At 52.0% G+C, this 23,297-nt stretch overlaps 1 protein-coding gene across 4 annotated transcripts in view; it reads left to right on the forward strand.

Annotated features, from left to right (window-relative positions):
- NOL4L (nucleolar protein 4 like) overlaps positions 1-23,297 on the forward strand; it is an 85,298-nt gene that overhangs the window by 32,252 nt on the left and 29,749 nt on the right. The window contains exon 1 of one of the 4 annotated variants that reach the window (XM_049650025.1): positions 15,927-16,118. The exons of the other annotated variants lie outside the window; for them this stretch is intronic. The gene's annotated coding sequence lies outside the window, so the exon portion shown is untranslated. Of the gene's footprint in view, positions 1-15,926; positions 16,119-23,297 lie in introns of those variants that run through there. 4 annotated transcript variants of the gene reach the window in all.

Below are 23,297 nucleotides of genomic sequence, written 5' to 3' on the forward strand. Positions count from 1 at the left end.
CCTTAGAGCATTTCTGCTGTGAGATGATGTGCAGGTGGGGTAGTTGCCCTCAGATTCTGCCCTGTGCCCCTCAGACCCTCCCCCATAATTCCAGGGTGGTTCAGTTTCAGAAACAGCATCTCAGGTGGCCCTTTATCTTTTTTTGTTTTTGTTTATTTGTATTCATTTTTATTTTTATCAAAAGAATATATATTTTAAAAATCAGATAGAAAAACAGCAGACCCTGCCCTGGCCTTCCCACTTTAATTTCTTCTTTTCAGAGACAGCCTCTTAGTTATCTTTTAGCTCTCTCTTCTGGTTTTACCTTTTATTTCTAAATAACATACGCTCGTGCTGCTAGTTCTTGGTTTTTTAATTTGGGCTGTTTGGATTGATGTTGTTCAATTTCTTGCTGTATAAGATAGATATTTATACTATTATACCCTTTCATAAATACATATATTATTTCCCCTTCCTGCATCCCTCAATATTCTCCATACCTCTCTATTTGGATAAATCACTTCATTATCTATATTATTATGACTGTGCATAGATTATTCATAGCTAAGCCTTATGAGCATACTATGATTACATTTTCTTTCTTTTGATTCCCCAGAGTTAGCCATTGCCTCTTTTTTCCAACCTTCACCTTCTACCTTTTGATCTTGCTTACGATGTGTGTGTTTTGTCATTTTTATTTTTGTCTTTATGTGCTCAAATTTATCTTTTTTTCTTTAATGGCTTCTGCATTTGACTCTTTAAAAAGCTAAGTAACTCCACTTCCATGTTCTCCTTCAGTACTTTCATGTTTTCATTTTTTTAATAGACTGCTTTTTAGAAAAGTTTTAGGTTTACAGAAAAATTGAGACGATGGTATAGAATTCCCACATTACACCCCCCCCCCACGCACACGCACACCCAGTTTCCCATACTATTAACGTCTTACGTGGTTACAATACATTTGTTACAACTAATGAACCAATACTGACACATTATTGGTAACTAAAGTCCATAGTTTATTTAGATTTCCTTAGTTTTTACCTGATTTCCTTTTTTCAGTTCCATAATCCTGTTGGGGATACCACTTTACATTTAGTTGTCGTGTCTCCTGAAGCTCTTCTTGGCTATGACAGTTCCTCAGCTTTTACTTGTTTTTGATGACCTTGACAGTTTTGACCTACTGGTCAGGTATTGTGTAGAATTCTGGAGTTTGTCTGATATTTTTCTCAATATAAAGCTGAGGTTATGGGCTATTAAGAGGAAGACCACAGACATAGAGTGTGATTTTTACCACATTATAGCAGGGGTACATACTGTCAACATGATTCATGACCATTGCTGTTGGCCTTGGTCACACCTGGCTGAGATAATGTTTGTCAGGTTTCAAAACTGTAAAGCTGCACTTTTCCCCCCTCTCCAGGAAGGAAGTCACTATGTACAGCCCATACCTAAGGAGTGGGGGTTATAATTTCCTTACTTGAGGGCGAGGTATCTACATATATTATTTGGAATTCTTTGACATGGGACATTTGTCCCTTCTACCTCATTTGTAAATTTATTTAATCGTTCAGTAATTTATATGACTATTTATTTTATACTTTGGGTTATAATCCAATACTACTTTATTTATCTTGATGCTGAAACTGTTCCAACTTTAGTCACTGGGAGCTCCTTCAGTTGGCTCCTGTGCTCTTCTGACAAACCCTGATGGAGGGGTCTTGGGGTTTGTTCTTCGTAGGGTTTCATTTACTTTCTGGCACTGTGAGATGCTCCAGGCCCATCTTGTATATTTCCTGCCCCAATCCCAGATCAGCTATATCTCAAAGGAGCTCTGGTTCCTTTTATTGAAGAATTGTATTAAAAACCATGATCTGGGTGCTAGGTGTGCTTATTGCTACTGGAGTTTCCTTCCTTTTAGACCATCTAAGCAGAAGGAGCAAAAAATAAGCACGTTTTTATTTTTCAATTAATCTTTGATCCATTTGGAGCTTATCCGGGTATATTCCGAGACACAGATCCTGTTTTACCCTTCTGTGGAAGCATCACTTATTAAAGAATCTATTTTCTCCCCATTGATTTGAGATGCCACCTTTATAATTTACTAAATTTCCATCTGAAACAGAATCTACTTCTATTCAGCCCATTGGACTCTTTGTCTATTTAGTATCTGGTAGGAATGGTTCCCTTCCTTGTTGTCCATCTTTTCCAAGTTATCTTGGCTTGAAAAGAAAGTTATTTGAAAAAAAAAATGTTTAATGCCTGAAAATTTTTGTATCCCATTCTTGGTGGGGGAAAGATAACAGAGGCACCGGGCTTTGGTGTTTGTTTGTTTTTTAACATTTATTCATTTTTGAGAGACAGAGCATAAGCAGAGGAGGGGCAGAGAGAGAGGGAGACACAGACTCCAAAGCAGGCTCCAGGCTCTGAGCTGTCAGCACAGAGCCCGATGCGGGGCTCGAACTCAGAAGCCATGAAATCATGACCTGAGATGAAGTCGGACACGTAACCGACTGAGTCACCCAGATGCCCAAGGCACTGTTGATCTAACCAAGTAAATATTAAGTCAAGACACTTTTACTGCAGGCCTTTCTGTTCACCAAAAAACAGGGGTGGACTATGAGCCAGGAGCATCATGACCCCAGCGTTATCTGGGGGCTATAAACATGGACAGCCCAGCATTCCCATCCTCCTAAGGATGATGTCAAGCAAAATAGGGCATTTCTAAATTTGAGAGGGATGGTTTTCTTGGCAACCTCTTTGAGAGGACAAATAAGGGAGTGAAGAGCCCACTCCCAAACGTTATTTTATTTTATTTTATTTTATTTTATTTTATTTTATTTTAAGTAGGCTCTATGCCTGATGTGAACTCACAACCCCCAGATCAAGAGTTGCATACTGTACTGACTGAGCCAGCCAGGTACCCCTAAACATCTTTGTGATAGGGCATTGTTTTAGAGATTAATACATACTATTGAGGATACTCAGGTACTTTCTAGAAACTTGCTGCAGTTTCCAGGTACTCAAAGAAAATGAGCATTATGGCTATTTTGCTAGGACAGCCTGGGGTTCATAGAGATCTGTATCTCTTCTGTCTTCCTGCTTCCCTGAAGTTGTGTGGGAAAAAAGCAGAAAACAACCAACATCCTGTCTCAAAAGCCAGTTGCCTGATGGAGTCAGTAGATACCTGAAACCTAAACAGCTCATTGTCCCCATCAGTTTTTATTTTTTTAATTTATTGTATTTTTTTTGAAAGAAAGACAGTGAGTGGGGGGAGGGGCGGAGAGAGATGGGGAGAGAGAGAAAGAGAATACCAGCATGACAACCCCACACAGGGCTTGAACCCACAAACTGTGAAATCATGACCTGAGCTGAAACCAAGAGTCAGATGCTCAACTGACTGAGCCACCCAGGCGCCCTACGTCCCCATCAGTTTTTAAAGGCTCAGTGCCCTTCCAGGCTGCTGACATCCACCCCGGCATGTGAAGATGCCGACCTGGCCTTTCAACTTCATTATCCAGGAAAAAAAAATGTACACAGTGCCCATAATTTACTGGTACAGGCAGGAGAGCCGCCTGGTACCACGAGCAGAATCCTGCATGCTAGGCTAGCCCGGAGATGCTTTATCTGTGTCAAGGGAAAAGCTGGGAGCAAGGTCAGGAGCTGCTACCTGGGCCTCCTGAATGGGAAGCAGCTCTGTCTCCTCAGACTCTGACTGTAAACCGCCCCTGGGAGGTACCCTGGGGAGCTGACTCCTGCTCTGTCTTTAAGGACAAGAGAGATCCAGCAGGAAAGGAGGTGTCTCTCCTGGGCTGGGCTGGGCCAGGAAGGAGCAACTCAAAACATCCAGATGGTCACTGAACCGACAGCTGACCTTGTGACACCCCCCTCCCTTCTCTGGGCCCAGCCTGACTGAGGCCCAGAGGGGCCCTGTCTTGTGACCAAGTCCCATTGGGTCATTGTCGTTGCTGTTTTTCACAACTGAACTCCTAACCCCAGTTTTCAAGGTATCTTCCATCTAGAGCAAGTAGGTTATTTGGGGCAGCGTGCTTTCTCCAGCCCTCCCTGTTTTCTGTCACATTTGGGGGGGGGGGGGCGGCAAGTCCCCTGGTGGCTTTGTCTAGCCTCCCACTGAAGGCCCTGAAATATAGGTCTCTGGGCCCCTGGCAGCTGAGCATCTGTGGGTTGTGGTTTTCCATAGGTTCTTGACCCCCCCCCCGACTCTTACCACCCTGATTGCTCCTTCCCACATGGGGGGCAGATGGGTCCCGGCACCCCAGCAAAGAGCTGCTGGGGGAGATGTGACCCCACTGGGTGGGCCTGTGGGTGGGTGAGCCAGGGCTCTGTAACCAGACCTGGGGGATGCGGGAGGAGTTCAGACGCTTCAGCAGCTGATGTCTGGAGATCAATTAGAGATAATGGCTTTGGGTGAACGCAAAGAGGCATGGCCAAGATTTTCCTGGTTATGATTGTGTTTACCTCATTAGCAGCCTTTTCTTTTTTTCTTTTTTGAGGGTGGGATGGCACAGTGCTGCACTGTGAATTTGTGCCAGCTGCTTTGTGTCACTCAGGGTGACCAGGCACGGACCCCTGGCAGCCGGTCGTCCCCCCACCTCCACTCAGACGGAAGAGACACAGGCCCGCGGCTTCTGCTCACAGCCCACCAGACCCATGCCCTCCCAGTGACCCTGTGTTTGTACAGCTTTAACATTTTTTCTTCCTTCCTTCATTCAAAAGTCACTGAAGTTCCTACTATGTTCTGGACACTATGTCCTACTATGTTCTGAGCAAAGAAGACACAGCAGCGAAAGAGACACATAAGGATCCTGTTCTCGGGGAACTCCCAGGCTGTAGGGATGATAAACAAATCAATAAGAAAAAATACACAAAAGTGAGAAGTTTGGGGCAGAGAATTAAAATAGGGAGAGTTGATAGACTGCACCTCTGGGTGAGAAGCCCTCTCTGAACAGGTGGCAATCCAAGCCCAGATGGATATGAAGTAGTCAGACCTGAATGGTAAGAAGTAGCCAGACGTGGGGCAGTGAAGGAGAAAAGCCTTGCCAGGTGGAGCAGACACAAGTGCAAAGGCCCTGGGGTGGAACAGCAAGGGGGCTAGGACAGAGGGAGTGAGGTGGAGACACGCTTGAACAAGCTTGAGCGGTCTGCAGAGGACAGCTCTCTCTGGGCCTGCCAGCTGGATATGAAGTTTGTCGTGTTCAGTGTGAAACCTTAGGCTGCATTTTCCTCCACCAGAGGAGACTGGTGGCTTTACTGGGGGTGGTGACGAGCAGAGACGAGCACCCAAGAGGGTGTCCGGGGACTCGGGTTATAGGTGTGGCCCTGCCCCTGACCAGCTATCTGACTTTCACTTCTCTGTGCTGCAGTTTCCCTGTTACTGAAACAGCAGATTTAGGCCAGGCTTTAGTGGTTTCCAAAGTTTGCCTTTTGACAGAGGAACCCCTTCCTTCAAGGAAGTTCTTTTGGGGAGGAAGTCCAGCATATCAAGGGGCAGCAACAGGCGGGCATGTTGCCGGCAAAGCTGGCAGAGGGGCCCATAGCTCTGCCCACCTTCCTCTCCTATGCCCAGGCGGCACCCCCTCCACCCTTCCATAGGACCCCAATAACAGGGCCTAGAAAGCTTTGGGCTGAGGTGCTAAAGACAGGCAGAAGGGCTCAGCCCAGCAAAACCACAAGCAGCCTGGCTTAAGGCCAGGACTCCTCTCTCTCCTGTAGTTTCCTCCTCGGTGGAAATGAGTAACTGAGCCCATGCTAGCCCCATGGTGTTTTAAGGCTTGGATCTTTGGAATGTCTCTTAAGTGCCTCAAGAAAAAAATAGCATAGAAACAGAAGATATGTTTTAACTGGTGCAGTGCTGTGGCTCAGGAAGTGCCCAGGCACAACCGTGCAATAGCCTTGGCACCGTCCCCTCCTGCAGAGTTCATAGGGAAGGGAAATAAGAGCTTGTCTTCTCCCAGGCACCACGCGTGCACAGCAGGTGCCTGGACATAGCCGCCTTCCTCAGTCTTTTTAAGGAGTCTACATTCTAGAGAAAAAGCCACATAGGAGTGGGGTCCTTGCTGTCCAGTCCAACCACAAACAGGAATCCCATGAATCATTCAGAGATGCATGCTCCTGACTATAAGAGCAAAAAGTCAGCTGACTGTACAGCCAAACTTGAAGCTTTTTTTTTACTGCTGAAACAAGACGAGCGGAGGAGCCATTGTTGGGGTTAATGTCTACAATGTTGTTGATGTCTCTGATGTTGCTGACCTTTTCCTCATGCTTGCAAGTTGGCTGCTGTTGCTCCAACCATCTTGTCCACATTCAAGGTGAGAGGAAGATGGGAAGGGGTGGTGTAAGCTTAGTCCAGCAAAGCAAAAGCTTTCCCAGAAAATCGCCAATAGACTTTTGTTGACATCACATCGGCCAATGTCACGTGGCTACCTCCAGCTGCAAGGGAGGCTTTGAAAGAAAGAATTTTGTTTTTCTACCCTCTCTAGTTGAGAAAAGGAAAGGAGAAATGTCGAGTTTGGGTATCAGATAAGTTAGTCCACAGTATCTCCCATGGCCTGGGCGCCATCAGTTGAGCTTGATAATGCACTTGGGTTATTAAGATGCCAAAGGATCGGGTGGGAGAAAATAATAAGAAGGGAGGGAGAAGAAGAGAAGAAGGAGAGGAAGGAAGAGAGAAGGAATGGTTGTTGGAGGCCTTCTGTGTGCCAGGTCCCCCACGTGGCTAGGGAAACCAGGCTCAGTCTCAGAGAGCTCAGGTAACTTATCCAAGGTCATAGAGCTAGTGCAAGAGAGCCCTGTTCCCTCTAACATTATGCTATTACTTCCCAAGGGAAGAGGAAGGAGGAGAGAAAGGAAAAGGAAGGTGAGAGTGAGCAAATATAGAGACAGGCCAAGGCCCCCAGTGGCACCAGCACTAACAGCTTCAGAGGGATGGGTCTGGGTCCCCTTATCCCAGCACCGCAGTCCTGGCACGTGGGGCAGGACCCGGCACACAGCGGGGACTCGGTGAAAGTATTTTGGCTGATGCCTTTATTACAAACTACTTATTTAAATGTATCACTGCATTCAAACCTCACAGCAGCCTTCAGAGCGAGTCCCTGTTGTCCCCCCATCTTAGAGATGAGAAAACAAAGTTAAAGAGGTTAGGTTGCCTGCCTGAGGTCACGTCGAGGAAGGGCCTGAATGTAAACAGAACACACCCCAGTCACCTGCTCCCCGGCTGTACCCCCACCCCGGCGCTGCCCACCAGGCACAGGACTCCAGCCGTCAGAAAGTTCTCCGTGCTGTAGCTCTGCCCCCAGAACCCTTGGCCATGACCCACACACCTCCCAGCCTGGGGCTCTGTCAGGGAGGGTGCAGGCCGAAAAGGGGAAGTGCCACCCGCCCCTTTCTCTTGGCAACCTGTCCCCACAGCCGAGCCTGTCTTCCTTGGAGCAGCATCCGGTAGCTGCAGCATCTGGCAGAGGGGCCCTGGCCTCTCCTCCCATCACCTGCTGAAGAGCTAAGGAAAGGCCCCAGGCCCAGCTTCCCTCAGGGGTTGCATGGAGAAGCCTTGGGGTCCCACCGGGGGGGGAGCAGCCCCAGCCCCTTGCCAGTGCTCAGCCCGAGGGAGACCTCTGAGGGCCCAGACTTGCTCTGGGGCTTTGTCTTTCTGTGCTGCAGGTCGGTGAAGTATGACACCACATGGTCCGACTCAGCGGTCCTGCCTCAGCAGGGTACTCCCCACACTCTGGGGACCCACATGCCCTGGTTCGAACCCCAGCACGGCCACTAGCTTCCAGCTCTGTGACTGCGGGCATGTCCCCTGGCCTCTGAATGCCAGCTTCCTCACTGTTGGGTGACTGGATGATTCATTTAATCTTCCTCCCAGAGCCCCTACTTGTCATTACACAATGGCAATTAATATCAACCTTGCTATTTGGCTGATTCAATAAGGTAACATATACTACCACCCAGCGTCAGTGCCTGGCACAGAGTGGGTCGCAGTTAATTGAGCACACCAAGCTCCAGGCTGCTCGACCATGGTAACTGGCTCCAGCTTTTTTTTTTTTTCCTTTTCCAAACTTTCATTAAACTATACCACTCAAACAGAAAAGAGCACACATCGTTTAAGTGGACAGCTCAGTTTCTCCAGACTGAATCCACCTCCTGTGACCAATTCTCAGATCAAGAAACAGAACATTGTCAGCACCCCAGAGACCCCCTGTGCCCCCTCCCAGCCACCACCCCCACCAAGGGTGACCACCACCCTGGCCTCTAATAGCATACATTGGTTTTTCCTATTCTAGAAGTGACTGTGAATAGAATCATATAACATGCGCATCTTCACTCACAAGCCTGAGTTTGTGAGCATCATCTGTGTGGTGCTCCCTCTGTCGCCGAGGGGTATTCCACAGCACGTGTGGAGCCACGGCCAGCCGGTCTCCGTTAGTGTTCACTCGGGTGGCTTCCGGGTTGGGGCTCCTGCGAATAGTGTTCTGTGATCCTTCTAGAATGTGTTCGGTAGGGACCGTCTCCCTTTGGTTTGTTGTGTGCATACCTAGGAGCGGAAGTGCTGGGTTGCAGCCGGCCTTGGCTTTTTGGCTGAGCCTCTCCAAAGGTGCTAGAACGCAGGAAGAGAGAGGAGGGGGGAGCGCGTGCTCTGCAGGAGTTACAAAGTGCGGCCTGGGTTGCAGATGGTGTGCCTAATTCAGAGCTGCGTCGTGGAGCTCAGAGCTGTACTGGGCGGAGGGCGAAACGGGGTCCTGAGTGATGCAGTGAGGAGTTCTGCCGGGGACTGTGCCGCCTAAGAGCCTGTCCTAGCCCTGAGAGTTCATGGTCCAGTTGGGGAAAGGAGGTCTAAAGCAGGAAACAGGAAGTACAAGCACATTAGGTAACGGGAGTAACGGAGACCTGCCACAAGAGCCAGCCGCGTGGTCTGCGAAATTGGCTGCTCCAGGTTCAGAGGGTTCCAGATTTGGCAAGGGTGGAGGGGGTCTTTGCTGATGGCCGAAAGCACCTTTCTAGCATGCATCCTTCAATGCCCAACTTAAATGTCACCTCCTCAGTGGATCCCTCCAGGATCCAGTATGTCCCTCTTACATGCCGGGGACTTTGTTCTCAACAGGCCCCACAACTGTCAAGTACAAACTGAATGTACATCCTGTGACCAGAAACCATGTGGTCATTTGTTTAATCTCTCTCTCTCTCTCTCTCTCTCTCTCTCTCTCTCTCTCTCCTGCTGGCCTGCAGGCTCTGAGTGGACAGACTTATATCTGTATTGTTCATTGCTGGGTCTCCCATACTTATCATGGTGCATGGCATGTGATAGGGGGTCTGTACATATTTGTGGAAAGAACATGTGCCCGAAAGCATGCATGATCAAAGGAATGGAGGGGGTCACACATGGGTGATTGGGGAACAGAAGATAGTGAGTCTCTCTGAAGCAGAGTTCACCACTTGGAACAGAAGGATACAAGGCCAGCAGGGCTGTGGAAGGCCTCGAACACGAGGCCATTGAGCTGCAACTTGATTCTGCCAGCAACTGGGAGCCATTGAAGGTTTTGGAGTGGGAGAGCGACATGAACAGAGATTAACTGATGACACTTTAAAGCAACACATCACTGAAAAGGAGATTGGGTGAAAGTGTAATTTCTACCTTTTGTTGTGGTTGTTAGAAAAGTACATTTCCACAAGCCAGGCCCTTTTAGTTATATTCACATGGGAAATTTATCTAAACAGAGAAGGAATGAGGACACAGTATTGGACAGTTCTTCTAGATTTCAGCAAAGTGGTCAAACTGACTATGAGGTTGCAGCCAGCTGTGCAAAAATCAGCCAATGCCAAGAATAGATGGAGAAGCCAAGCTAGGCCCCAATCCACAGATCAGGTGTTTTGAATTCAGGCATGTGTGAAGCCCTTGGTGCTTCCATCCATGCTCCTCTTCCTGCTGAGATGCCCTCCCTACTTGCCACCTGTCACATTCCTCCTGCCTTCTTTGGTTCAGATGGATGTCATCTCTTCCAAGAACCTCCTACCCCAAGCCCCTCCTTTCTCCATGATTGTCTGCACCTAGGGCACCTCTCTGTTACGGCCTGGGTTTAATTGGACAGCTCTTGGGGGATAGAGGTGGATGTCAGCCCTACTAGATATTAAAATATATTCTAGAGCTATAATACTGGGACAGGAATAGATCAATAAAATAGAATAGACGATTCTAAAAATAAGGGAAAATTAGTGTAGTGTGCTATAATGGTGGCATTTCTAACCAATGGACAAAGATGAATTATTTAAAAGATGGTATTGGGACAACTTGGAGAACCTCTTAAAAAAATACAAACTAGGTTTAGTAGTAGACCTCACTACTTATATGGAGATAAATTACAGATTGAATGAAGATTTGGGGCACCTGGTGGGCTCACTCAGTAGAGCATGTGACTCTTGATCTCAGGGTCCTGAGTTCAAGCCCCACATTGGGCATAGAGCTTATTTAAAAAAAAAAAAAAAAAGAAAGAAAAAGATTTAATATAATGGAGCTATAAGTGCTCTGCAAGAAAATATGGGTGAATTACTTTTATAATCTTAGAGTGGGAAAAACCTTTGTTTTGGCCTGAAACCTTTAAGCCCTAACAGAAAAAAAAAAATTGAGAGGATATAAAAATAAAAATTTTCCATATGGCAAAATAATCTCATCACAAATAAAATAAAAAAGACAACAAAAGGACAACATATTTGCAAAATATATGACAAAAGATTAAATTTCCTTCATAAAAAAAAAGACCACCAGGGCGCCTGGGCGGCTCAATCGGTTGAGCATCCAACTTTAGCTCAGGTCATGATCTCACAGCTCAGGAGTTTGAGCCGTGCATTGGGCTTTGTGCTGACATCTCAGAGCCTGGAGCCTGCTTCGGATCTGTGTCTCTGTCTCTCTCTGCCCCTCTCCCACTCACATTTTTTTTCTTTCTTTCTTTCTTTCTCTCTTCCTTTCTTTCTTTCTCTCTTTCTCTCTCTCTCTCTCAAAAATAAATGTCAAAAAACATTTTTTAATAACATTTTTTAAAAAAATACCACCAACCCAAATAGAAAGATGGGCAAAGAATATGAACAGGTTGTTCTAAGAAATGCAAGTGACCGATAAATACATGATACACATACATATACACTCACACTGCCAAATGAAGAGAGGCAAAGGAAAATAAGAGATACTATTTTTCACCTCTCAGATTGGTAAAGACAGAAGAGATTGCTAATACTAAGCACTGACAAGCATGCCATGAAATGGGAATTGCCACCCGTCACTGGTGGCTGAGTAAACCAGTGCAGCATTTGTGCAGGGGGTTGGGGGGTTATCATTGTGAAAATTCAGAATCCTGATGGTGATGATAAAAGCTACCATTTGCCAAACACTACCCCTCAGGAGGATATCCAGCTGCATTTTATGACCTAACCTCAGAAGTCATTCACCCTCATTTCCACAATATCTAATAGCTTGCACAGCCCTATGCATTGTGACCATTGTGACAGGGCACTAGGGCGTGATACCAGGAGGTGAGGATCACACGGAGCCATCTTGGAGGCTGGCCACCACAGTGTCCAATTTGAAAGGGGAAATTTGGTGTCAAATACTACATTAACCACACTCTTACTATCCACTTTGTAGATCAGGAAACTGAGGCTTAAAGAGATTTAAGTGTGGTGCCCAAAGTCACTTGAGTGTCAGAACCAGAATTTGAACCAGTCCCATTTGGCTAGACTCTATTGGACCTCCTCACTGGTCTCCCTGCTGTCACTCTTGCTTCCTTATAATCTCATCTCCTCTGATCTAAAAACATAATTCATATTGCATCATTTCCTCACTCTTAGAATAAAATCCACGTACTTTACAGTGGTGTACATGGCCCTGCATGCTTGGCCCTGAATACCCTCTCACCTTTATCCCCCCGACCCCGGCCCATCTTGCTCTGGTCACACTGCTCACCTTTCTGTTCCTCAGACATGCCAAGTCCCTTCCTACCTCAGGGCCTTGGCACCAGCTCTTCCCTCTGCCTGGAAGACTGTGCCCCCAGGTCTTCACCCAGTTGTCCACTTCAGCCACCCTGGGGTCAGGGCACACATTGGCTTATTCCTGAGAGGGTCCTTCTCTGACCACTCAGCCCAGAGCCCACCCTTGTCTCCACCCTCAACCCGTCTCCACTCGATCCCTCGCCCCGACTTCCTGTGCCTCTCCTTCGCCCCATCTCCATCTTACTCCTTGCTTCCAGGATCCAACCAGGATTCAAACTTTGCATTTAGTTGTTATTTCTCTTTACTCTCAGGGTTTAGAACACCCGAATTAATAACAATGAATCTTTTTGAAGAGTCCTGGACAGTCGTGTTGTAGAGAGTCTCTCTAGATTTCTTGTCTGGGTGTCTCTTCATAGTCAGATTCAGGTTATGCGTTTTGGAGAACACAACGTGGGTGATGATTGCATCTCTTCAGGAGGTGAGCACATCATGTCAGGTGGCCCCACTTCAGGGGGCTCCTGAATTTGATCGCATGGTTATGGGTGTCTGCCAGTCTCTCTATTGTGCAGGTACATGTTCTCTTCCATCATAAGTAAGTAATATATAGGGATAGATGGGTTTTTAAATGCTCTGAGATGCTTGAACAGTATCCTCTCCGATCAGACTAAGCTCCTGTTTTTCCTAATAGTAACAAACCCTTGATCCCCTTGGCCAGGTCCCTACTTGTGGGGGGGATGTCTCATGTCATATAGGAGTCTGTCTGGAGGAGTTTGCTGCTTAAGAAGTCTTATAGAGCAAATGCCCTGCCAATTGTCCACTTACAAAAACCCCTACTGTTGGGGCGCCTGGCTGGCTCAGTCGGTTGAGCATCCTACTCTTGATTTCAGCTCAGGTCATGATCTCACGGTTCATGAGCTCGAGCTCAGTGTGGAGCCTGCTTGGGATTCTCTGTCTTCCTTTCCCTCTGCCCCTCCTCCACTTGCGCTCTCTCTCTCTCAAAATAAATAAACATTAAAAAAAAAAAGCACCCACTGCTTGCAGAGCCTGACATGAAGGGGACATGAAGGCAGTACTGCCCTCTGAAGCAGATGGGAGCAGCCTTCCCTGCCATACTCTCCCACCAAGACTGGGGCCGAAAGAAGGAAGGTCGCATCCTTGGGAGAATTAGTGGTCAAGAAACTAGGTCATGCCATTCCTTGTTGGGACCCGTGCTGTGGCCACTTTAAGGATCGAGGGAGTTGTCCAAAGGCACAAGGACACTGAAAACAACCAGCACAAGGTTACTCAAGGAGTGGCCACTCCTGCAGGAATAAGGATCTGGGAGATTTCTGCAGGCTTCAGCACACATGAAAATTCACCTAATTTTCGGTGCTGCTAAACAGCCAGGTTTCTCTAGGGCTCCCAACTGCTTTCTGTGGGTTGAGTGGGGCTGAGGCTGTTTTATCTCAGGGATGGTAAATGAGTTCACATTTCATGCCTAGAGAAAATCACTGCTCTGCTCTCCTGGGCGGTACTGGCTCTCTTTTATTAGTCAGAAAGGAGGTGGGTTATCTGGGTTCAATTCCACCTTTGAACTTCAGCTGGATTTGGCTTTATATTTCAAGCCCAGATGTCCACCACTGCTGTGAAATAGTGAATCAGGCCAAGAGAAGTCAAAGGTCTCTAGAAATGTGGTGGGAAGAGATGGGAAATCCGGGCCTGAATTATCTCATTTTCAAAGTGAGGAAGGGCATTTCCCATGTTGGAAACGCCCGCATTTCCCTGGATGAACTGGAGAGTCATGGCCACTAATTAAAATTCTAAAAATCATTATTGGGCACCAACATGTGTGGACATTCAGGTGATGCAGCCTCCAGGCTGTCCCCACGACAATGGGCAAGAAGATCTATTAGAGAAAACTGGGAAGGGTGCATTGGTTTGAAAACACATTGGATTTTAGGAATAAAAGGCGCTAATGAGTAACATGCTTAGACCCTCTTTTAAAAATAAAGTGTAAGTTCTATATTGACAAATCTTTAGCACGTGTGGGACAAGTCTGTCTGCCTTTAATTTGATATGTTGCCATCCTTCTATTTTTCTAAGGGGTGAATCCTGAGCTCTGAACCTGTGTTGTACTTCCCACTCACACCTGTAGAGGGAGCCTTGTTTACCTCGGATTGCTCACAATGCAAAGCTTTCAGTGAAAGAAAGAAAAAGGCTTTTAGAGAAAAAAAGTTGGAGGGTTAAAGGCAGTCTGTTTCAAAATTGCAAACAATCGAGATGGCTGTCTTGTTTTTTGTTTTTTTTTTTTCTTTGCTGTTCTACTGTGAATGAGTTGTAGCGTGAAGTCAGTAGAAATTGCCCTTCTTTTTCGGATGCGACTAGAGGGACCAGGAGGTGGGATCGTTGTTGGTATTTTTGTTTTGTTTTTTGGCCATTTCCTCACAGAATTCCACGAGGGCAGCTCCTTATCCCTGTTAAAGCACAAGCTTTTCCTGAAAGCTGATGCGTGGTAACGGAGGTTGTGAATCTGAGGAGGGGGACGTCTGCCCTTGACCCATCTTGTCTGTTGGGGTCTAATTGTGCTGTTTGGGGACGAGCGAGTTCTGTTCTAGGCTGAGTCTGAGGTTGCTCGCAGGTCCAGGGTCCTCCACCCCCCACCCCGCGACGCCCCACGCGGTCTTCTCCAGCACGCCAGGCGGACAAGGTCCGCCTGTGCGGAGGACGGCGTCTCAGATCCGCCTGGGTCTTCCCTCTCCTGACACGCTGTGTCTCCGCGGACAGTACGCGCCCAGGTCTGGGATGGAGCAGCATTCGTGATGTTATCCTATTACTTTACAACTGTAGCTCGCGCGCCGTAAGGAGCCGGTACGGTGTGGTCTAGAGGAGCACAATGACCGGCGGGAGGAGTGGGTGGGGGTGGCCGGGAGGGAGCAGAGAGCGAGTCGGCGGCGAGCGCTCCCGATCGCAGAAATGTTTGGGTCGGACAGGTGAACGCATCTTGGAGTCCCAGGCGCCCGCCAGGGAGGAAGAAGGGGAGCATGGGAGGGTGTAAACTAAGTGGTGGGAAAGAGACAAAGGAAGAGTGAAGAGGCGAGATGGTACGGAATATAGGGAGGGGGAGGGGAGAGGAGGGGGCAGGGGGGGCAGCGCGCTAAGGACCCCGATCTTGAACTTGATCAAGAAAAGGGGGGCCCTGAGATAGGGGTGGGGGGGGGCGGGAGAGAGCCGGCCACGTGCCTGATTCTCCCAGACTAGGGTCTCGCTGAGACCGCCCGGGGACCCAGCAGCCCCGCCCAGCGAGGACCCGCGTGCCCAGGGAACCAGGGGACACGAGGAGGTCCAGGGCTGCCCGAAGGCCCCAGGGCGCGGAGAGTTCCTAATGGTGCCTGAGTCACTTTCTTTGGGCCAAGTCTCTCCTCTCCTGGCCTGAACGCAGAGAGCCGGCGGGCCGGGTGCCTCCCCTTCCAACCCCCAGACCCGAAGACTGCGGCCTCCAGGAGCGAGGGGCGGGCACACACCCCACCGCTTTCTTTCCGGGGCTCAGCCCCCAGCAAGAATCCTCCTCGAAGCGCTTCCCCCTTAAGAGCGCTCTCCCCCCGGAGCGCACGGCAGCGCGTCCAGTGCGCCCTCATCCCTCCCCCACTACCTGGCCCAGCACCCCCTCCTTCCACCTCTCTCCCCCCTCCCCGCCCCCCGGCCTCTCCCTCCTTTCTCCTCTCTCTGGGTGCCTCCTTTTCCTCTCTCCCCCTCCCCCCGTGCCCACTCCTCCCTCTCGTCAGCCCCTCCACCTCCTCCTCCTGCTGCTCCTCCTACTCCCCCTGCGTGCGCCCTCCCCGCGCTCCCCTCCCCCCGGCCCCCGCCCCGTGCCCGGTCCCGCCCCCCCTCCCCCGCCTCCCCGTGCCCGGTGCCCCCTCCCTCTTCCTCCCTCCCGGCCGCGGCGCCGCCGCCGCTGCCGCTGCCGCCGCCGCTCGCCTGGGCCCTCCCCCTGGCCACCCCCGCCCCCGGGCCGGGCAGTGACGCGCCGCGGCGGTGCCAGCCCCTCTCCCCGGGCGGCCGCGGCGGCAGCAGCAGCAGCAGCAGCTGGAGCTGTGGGGCTGTCACTGCCGCCCGCCCCGCTCACTCGCCGAGCCCGACCGCCGGTCTCCGCCTCGCCTCCCGCCCAGGTACGGAGTCCGACCCGGATCCCCGCGATCGGGCCGTTTCCGGGCCCCCGGCCGCCGCCCCCCTTCTCCCGCCGGTGCCGCCGGCCGTTGAGCTGCGGTTAAGGGGGTGGGGGAGCTGGGGGGTTCTGGGGAGGGGGACGCGGGGGAGCTTCCTGCGCCGGGGCTGAGGAGGGGGGCGCAGGGAAGCGGCTGCGCCCTGGGCGGAGTGGGCTGGGGCGGGGGGCGGGTGAGTGTGACCGAGTGGGGGGGGGGGGGACGGGCAGGGGAGGTGCACTCTAGGGGCTTTGGGGTCCCGGAGAGGTGTGCCTGGCGGCGAGTGCCGGGGGGCCGCCGGGCGCACCCCACTCCCGGGCCGTGCGCGCCGCCGGTCCTGGGGGGCGGTGATTGTGTGCGCTGCGCTGCGCCGCGCCGCGGTATTGTGCGGCGGCCACACCGTTTGCAGCGGGCTCGGCACCGCGTCCCGGGGAGGAAGGCGTTCGCAGGCGGCGGGGTGGGGGCCGGGCTCGGGTTGCCGCCACCGCGGCCGCCGAGAGAAGGGAAGTGGACTGTTTGGGGATATGAGGACGGGAAGCGTTGAGTGGCAGGGAGGGGCTCCCCGCCACGGCGCGGGGAGTTGAGATGAGGTTTGCAGAGTTGAGCCCACTTCGGCAGGCCCCTGTCCCTCCCCCGAGAGGACCGGGTGCCCTGCTCAGGTGTACCGTCAGAGCGGAAGCCGGGGGGCGGCGGCGGCTCCTGGCGAAGGGGCATTCCTAAATGAAGGGGACACACGGGGCGGGGGCAGCCGGCCGGAGTGAGGGCGCGCGTCCGCGTTAAGTTGAATTTACGCCTCCGCCGGCCACTCTCCGCTCTCCACCTAGCCCTCCTGGACCGGACACTTCTCGTGGGGCAGGGTGGGGGTGTGCCATCCACAGTTTTTATTCCAGCGGCTCGAGTTCAGAAATGACTCCCCCTCCCTGCTCCCACCTGGAGCAGCGTTTTGCCCGAGTCCGGTCGCCCCTACTGGGCCGCGCTTCCTGGAGGAAGTTCTCATTAAGCCTGGCTAATTAGCATTATTCCTGGAGAAAGGTTAAGGTTAGACCGTCCTTTTCCTTACCGGGAGGCCCACCCCCTTCCTCCCCATTCCCTTCTCCCTTCTCCCTTCCCCCTCCCCAAGAGCACAAAAGCACAAAAAGAAAGTGTGAAGAGGCGCAGATCAATGGAGAAGCCACAAACCCATTAATTCAAATGGAACCTTTTTCCCCCCTCTAAAACATTGATTTTTCTTTCTGTCTGCTCTGAGGGGAGATTAATAACCTCCTGATTTCACCTGAAATGGTGTTTGGACTCTGTGATTTCCTCCTCTTTCTGAGAAGGATTGTGGCTTGAAATAGATTCTCCCTTGAGATAAAGCCCTACTTATCCCAGAATCAGCTGGAAACCCCAGCCTGGGGCCCCCAGCCTACCAGGTGGGGGTGTGGGGAGAGGTGTTCAGGGGCTCTCACAGCTCCTCTGGGGAGAACCATCTGTGTGATGGGACTAGGGGTGCTGTCTGGCCCCCTGCTTCTGGGCTGGAGGTTGGTTTGGGGAAAGACCCCTATATGGCCCAGGCCTCGGGGGTAGTTTAGTCCTTACATAGTAAATTACCCCTTCATTGGAAAACCATTAGGGCCCAAATGTGTCTTTAAATAATATCAAGCTCCTGTCTAATCCCATCTCAAGCTGGGCTTGTTTTATAGAGTAGGTTTTAAGACAGCACCTCCTCCCACACCCACTTTACCTCAGCTGTGTGGCATGACCCCATTCAGCACCTTTCGGGAGCAGAACACCCCAGAACTTTCCTCCCAGCTGAGGAGGTGGATTTGGGGAAACTTCTGTGGCCTCAGCCACCCTGGGGCCATGTGGAGCTGGGCTGCCCTGAGTTTCTCAAGAACTTTTTTGTCTTGTCTGGGTCCTTTTCTTGGAAGGAAACTCCTGCAGGGGATTAGCTCAGAGTGGTTCCTCTCCAGCTCTCCTTTTGGCTGGAAGAACCCCGTCTGCTGCAACTCCTCTCTCCAGCCACCCTCTTAAAGAGACCCCTGTTAATGCCAGGGCCTGGGGTGTCAGTGAGGCCCTCATGGTGAGGAGTGCTGGGAAAACAGCCAGTTGCCTTTGCCTAGGAAACAAAAGCCCATTTTACACTCGACACACTAGTAGGAAGGTGTTGAAAATGCTCACTCCCAGCATTCAGGCCTTCGTGACAGCAAGGACAACAGAGCATCTCCCTATGTGTGTATGTATGTTTCTGACGGACCCTATGCGTGTGTGCGAGAACACCTGAAAGGTGTTAGGGGATTGGCTGCCTCAGCCCTCCCCACTCCACGTTTCCCAGAAGGGCTTGTGCTCACAGGACTAGTCAGCAGAGAAGGTATGTTAGCAGGAAGGAGTGGAATTGTGCAGGGAGTGTCCTCAGGAGGCTGGCCTCCTCCCCTGGTGGCCAGGTGGGCTCAGTGTGGAGCATGAAGCGGCAGCCTTGGGACCCCACAGCTCCCAGGAGCTGCGGCTCAGACCACCCTAAGATTTCATTTGTGCAATCCCTTCACTACTTTCAATCCTGGGGGGTTTTCATCTTCCATTAATAAGCCATCTGATGAACCGAAGGGGTTAAGTTGGGGTCAAATGCGGTTCAGTACCTTCTTGGCATGCTCAGAAGGCTGTGTGTGTAATGCTCGCTGACATGGAGACAAGGGGAAGAGTTGCCTCTTACTGAAGAATTCCAGGGCCCAGAAGGAACGTGCAGGTGTTCCAGAAGGAGGTGCTCACTTTCTACATCTTGGTGCCCGCCTCCTTGGGGTAGAGCTAGTGCTGGGGCAACTGTCCCAGCCTGGCGATCTTTCTGGCAGGAGCTTCAGCCTCTCATCAAACAGACTGTGGGGGCTAGACAGAGGGGTCTGTCTCCTGCCTGGCCCAGAAACACCTCTGGCACATCCCTGCCTCCCCTCCCCCACTCCCCTTCTCTGAAACGTACACCCAAGGCTCCTGGTCAGGGCTTATGGCTTACAATTGCACTAAATTCTCAGCAAATCCTCCTCTTTTTTTTTTTTTTTTTTTTTTTTTTTTTCCCTCAAAGCAAGTGGTAGAGATAGAGTTACAGCTGAGAGGAAAGGCCTGGAAAATGTTGTGTGAGGCACGCCCCAGGATCCCTGTCCTGGAGGATGCAAATGGCTCAACTTCAGAGGCACCAGGAACCTAGTTCCCAAGAAATTGACCCCAGTTGTAAAATAATCAGGTTACTGATAGCACCTGCTCCTAGTTACCCGCCATGGATACAGGCGCGTTTCCACCATTTCCCCTCTGCTCTCCCGTTTTCTCCTCCTCCTAGGCTGGGCAGTGGTTGGTGCTAGTTTGCCTGCAGAGGAGGAAGGGCCTCAGAACCTGGGTGGAGAGAAACTGAACCTGCCCATGAATTTTGGACTGCAGATAAGCAGGGAGGGTTTGGTCCGGTTCCTCTCCTTCTGCCCAGAGTCAGGGCTCCAGGATTGGGGTGTGTTCTAGGGCCTGGCTGGGTGCTGCTCACCTGCTCCCCACATATTCTTAAGGTCCCCCCCTTCAGAAAGGCAGTGGTGCTATCACTTTGACGCCCACAATGGCTCAGGCCCTTTGGTGCTGAATGATGGACTTTTATCAACAGGTGGCAAGGCTGTAGGCTTCAAGGTGTCTGAGGTAAGAGGAGCTGGGGGAAGGGGGCAGCTGGCTGGTCACTCTCATGGGGTCTGGGGAGAAGTGGCCCAGAAAGACTGGATTGTATACACTCTTTTATTCTCTAATGAAAATTTCACTGAAGTTTGTTTACAGAGAGAAATTAGTAGATCAGATTCCCTTGAGAGTCCAGAAGGGAAAAGCAAGAGGGACCTAACTCGTGACCTCTGGGTGGGCAGGGGGAGAACACCCTAAGTCAATCCACAGGCCCAAGAGCCTGTGGCTCACAAGGCCACGCTGGCCACCTCCTGCTGATCCCTCGGGAAAGGAGTGCATCGCCCGCCCCGCACAGTCGTGGACGGTCTCAGAGCCGCGTGCACCGGCGACTGCCTGTGTAATTAGCCTGCTCCTGGAGCCTCAGCTCCATCGAGGGGGCGAGGTCGCGGCCTGCCCTCTGCGGCTGGGGGCTGCGCTGTAGCAGCCAGGTTGCAAAGGGGTCTGGGAAGGCTTCTCTCCCACAAAAGTAGCTGTGGCAGCTCCGTCAGAACATACTCGTTTTCTGTGTTTCAACCGGGTTGACGACGCTTGGTTTCTCCTAAAAAGCAGCTACAGCAGCGGTGTTGGAACCTTGCACGGAGCCACTGCCTTCAGAGCCAGGGGTCGTGCAGCAGACCCCATGGGCTGTGAGAACACTCTCCAGGGGAGAGCTTGGCGGTCCATCAGCGGCTTGGGAGGGGTCCGTAGCCCCTTTCTCCTGGCACTTAAGCGGGGCAGAATTTTTGGCTGGTGTCTCTCCGTAGATAACAAGGTCCTGAAGGAAAGGAGCCTTCGTTGTCTGTGCCCCCGGCACAACACAAGCACATAGTAGATGTTCAGAAAATGTGTGCCACTCATTGAAGAGAGGGAGCGCGTGTGGGAGTATGTGTAAATATAGCTCCATCTCCCATGAGTCTCCTGTGGGTCTCATCCTGAGACACTTTGTCGTTAAGGAGTCTGGCTCTTTCAGTTGAAGGGAGGAAGCGCGGTGTGGCGGCTCTGTGATGTGGGCTCTGGGCACAGACTGCCTGGGTTCAGAGCCCAGCTCTGCAGCTAGCTGTGGTGCCCTTGGGCAGCTGGGGTCGATCTCCGAGGGGCAGGTCCCACATCCTGAGACAGGCCTGACGTGGGCGCCTGCTTTTTTAATGGAGCCATGGGAGGGAAATCTCGTGAAACCCTTGCCCCCAAAGACCCCGCTGGCACAGTGGGCACTGAGTTTTCGCTGTCAGTCAACTTCAGTGTAAAGTTTTGCTCACCTCTTCCCACTTCGACTTGGCAGGGCAGGGAAGGGTGGAGGGGGTCATTCTGGTGGACAGTTAAGCGATCTGAGTCAGAGAAACCCTAGGCCCTGCGTGGGGTGGTTGGCATGTGCCACGGGGAGACGTTGCGGGGCCGTGTGCTGCCGCCAGCCTGCCAGCCACCATCCGGGTTTCATATGGTCTCCATTCGAGAACCGTGTGTGGCGGGACCGAGGCCGCCATTGTCGAACTGATGCCGCATCCTCCTCAAACGCCAGGATCCCGCCAGGCAGTTCAGCCAGTGCCCCGCGTCTCGCAGGCCTTGCGGGGGGGGGGGGGGGGGTTCCGGGAGACACGCAGCCTCGTCCCCACCCTCGGAAGGACTTAGGTTCTCTGGGGAAAGTCAGGGCAAAGCCCAGAGTATGTTGACATGCCGCAGCTGAGGGGCGTGTGCCTGACTGCAGGGGGCTGCTGGTGTGGACAGATTGTGTAAGAGTGATGGAGACAGCCGGAGCTGGTGGGTGAGACAGGTACGCGTTCGGACTTTGCGCTGTGCGGTGCCACAGGCCGGTGGGTGTTCCGGGTGAGGGGGACAGCCTGGGCGCAGCCTCGTAGGTGGGAAGGATGGCGCGTCTGGGCCCCTAGGATTGCGCACGTCCGGCTCTGCCGCTTGTAAGCTCACGACCTTGGGCGGTCGCCCTAACCCCTTGGAGCGGCCGTTTCTCATCTGTAGAATGGGGCTGGCGACTACACCTGCCTCATGAGGCCCACAGGTGGGCCTGTGGGGAGGATGACCTGAGACGATCAAAGGGGAGCACTTGACGCCTAATGAACTTTGGTGTCTGTTCACGTTTTCAAGTTGGTGGAGGGGGGGTAGAGTGTCCCGCTCCTGGGTGAGGCGTGTGCTTAGTGGACCCGCTGCGGACAGCCCCGCCCAGGCTTATGCGCACCTTGGGAGGGGACACTCCTGTGTGGCGCCGCCGCCCCTGGCCTACCCCTCTCCTCCGGCCACAGTGGCCTCCTGGCTGCTCCTTGGACCCACCAACATGTGCCAGTGCCTGGAAGGCTCCCTGTGCAGACCCCTGCATGGTAACCTTCCTCACTTCCTGTGGGCTTCCTCTCAGATGTTTCCTAACCGGTGAGGCCCTCCCCGGCCACCTGACAAACACGGCCCCACGGGCCCCTCTCCCGCTTGCTCTGCTTCGTTCTGCTCCGGAGCCCATCACCACAGCTGTTATGTGTTTTTTCTGCTGATTATCCATCTCCTCCCCTGCGGGACAGGGAGTGCCAGGAGCACTAGGACTCTGTCTTGTCCACTGCTGAACTTCCCAACGCGTAGAAAGTGCTTGGCTCATAGTAGGTGTTCAGTAAATGCTTGTTGAATGAATGCATGAAGCGTTTTGAGTAGATAGCGCTTCCGGATGTTAATAGATTCAGCCTTGTAAATCATGGGTGTTTCAACGACACCCAAGAGCCAGGAAAGGCCTTCCTACCTCAGGTCAGACCTGAGCACAGTGTGCTCTGGGCAGACGGGAAGGAGCAGGCGGCCCAAGCAAGGATGTGTCTGCCCCTGGCTCCCAGAGCCTCGATGGGCTCTGTGCCTCCAAGGGTCCACTCTCTGGCCAGCCACCCCTCTCACTCTTAGGTTCCGTCCTGAGGGGCCGCACGGGAGAGTTTTGTTGTCCCTTTGTGCCTTTTGTGCAGAGAGAGCCTTTTGACTGTGTGTGTCCCTCTGGGTGTGAGAACATAGTCTGAGTGAATGTGAGTGAGTGGGCTTTCACCCAAGGAAGACTGGGTGGATGTGCTTGTGCGTAAGGAGCAGGGCGGCCAGTGGGAGGGAGGCAGGGTGAGTGGAAGCGGGTGGGAGGGGAATAAGTCCCAAGAGGACACCTGGTCTCTGTCCCCTGAGGCTCTGGGTGTGCCTCGTGGGGACCCCGGAGCTGGGCAGAGCTGGTGTGGTGGATTCGGCCGCAGAGGGCACACACTGGCTGCACAGAAGCTGTAAATTCCAGGAAACTCCCTGCCAGCCTGCCGTAGTGGGGGAGGGGTGGATAATTCACGCCGGTTCCCTAGCACTTGGAGAACAGATGTGTCTGCCTCAGGGACAGCCTCCGAAGAAAGTTCGAACCAAAGTGTGTTTGCTCATTATAAAAGAGTCGTTTGTGAGGGGGCCCTGGAGAGGCTTTTTTTGGGGGGTGGGGGGCTCTGCCAGAGGTCCTTACTGGGGGCCCACAGATGCCATTGTATCCTG

This window comes from Panthera uncia (genome assembly GCF_023721935.1).
Source record: "Panthera uncia isolate 11264 chromosome A3 unlocalized genomic scaffold, Puncia_PCG_1.0 HiC_scaffold_11, whole genome shotgun sequence".
Taxonomy (NCBI): domain Eukaryota; kingdom Metazoa; phylum Chordata; class Mammalia; order Carnivora; family Felidae; genus Panthera; species Panthera uncia.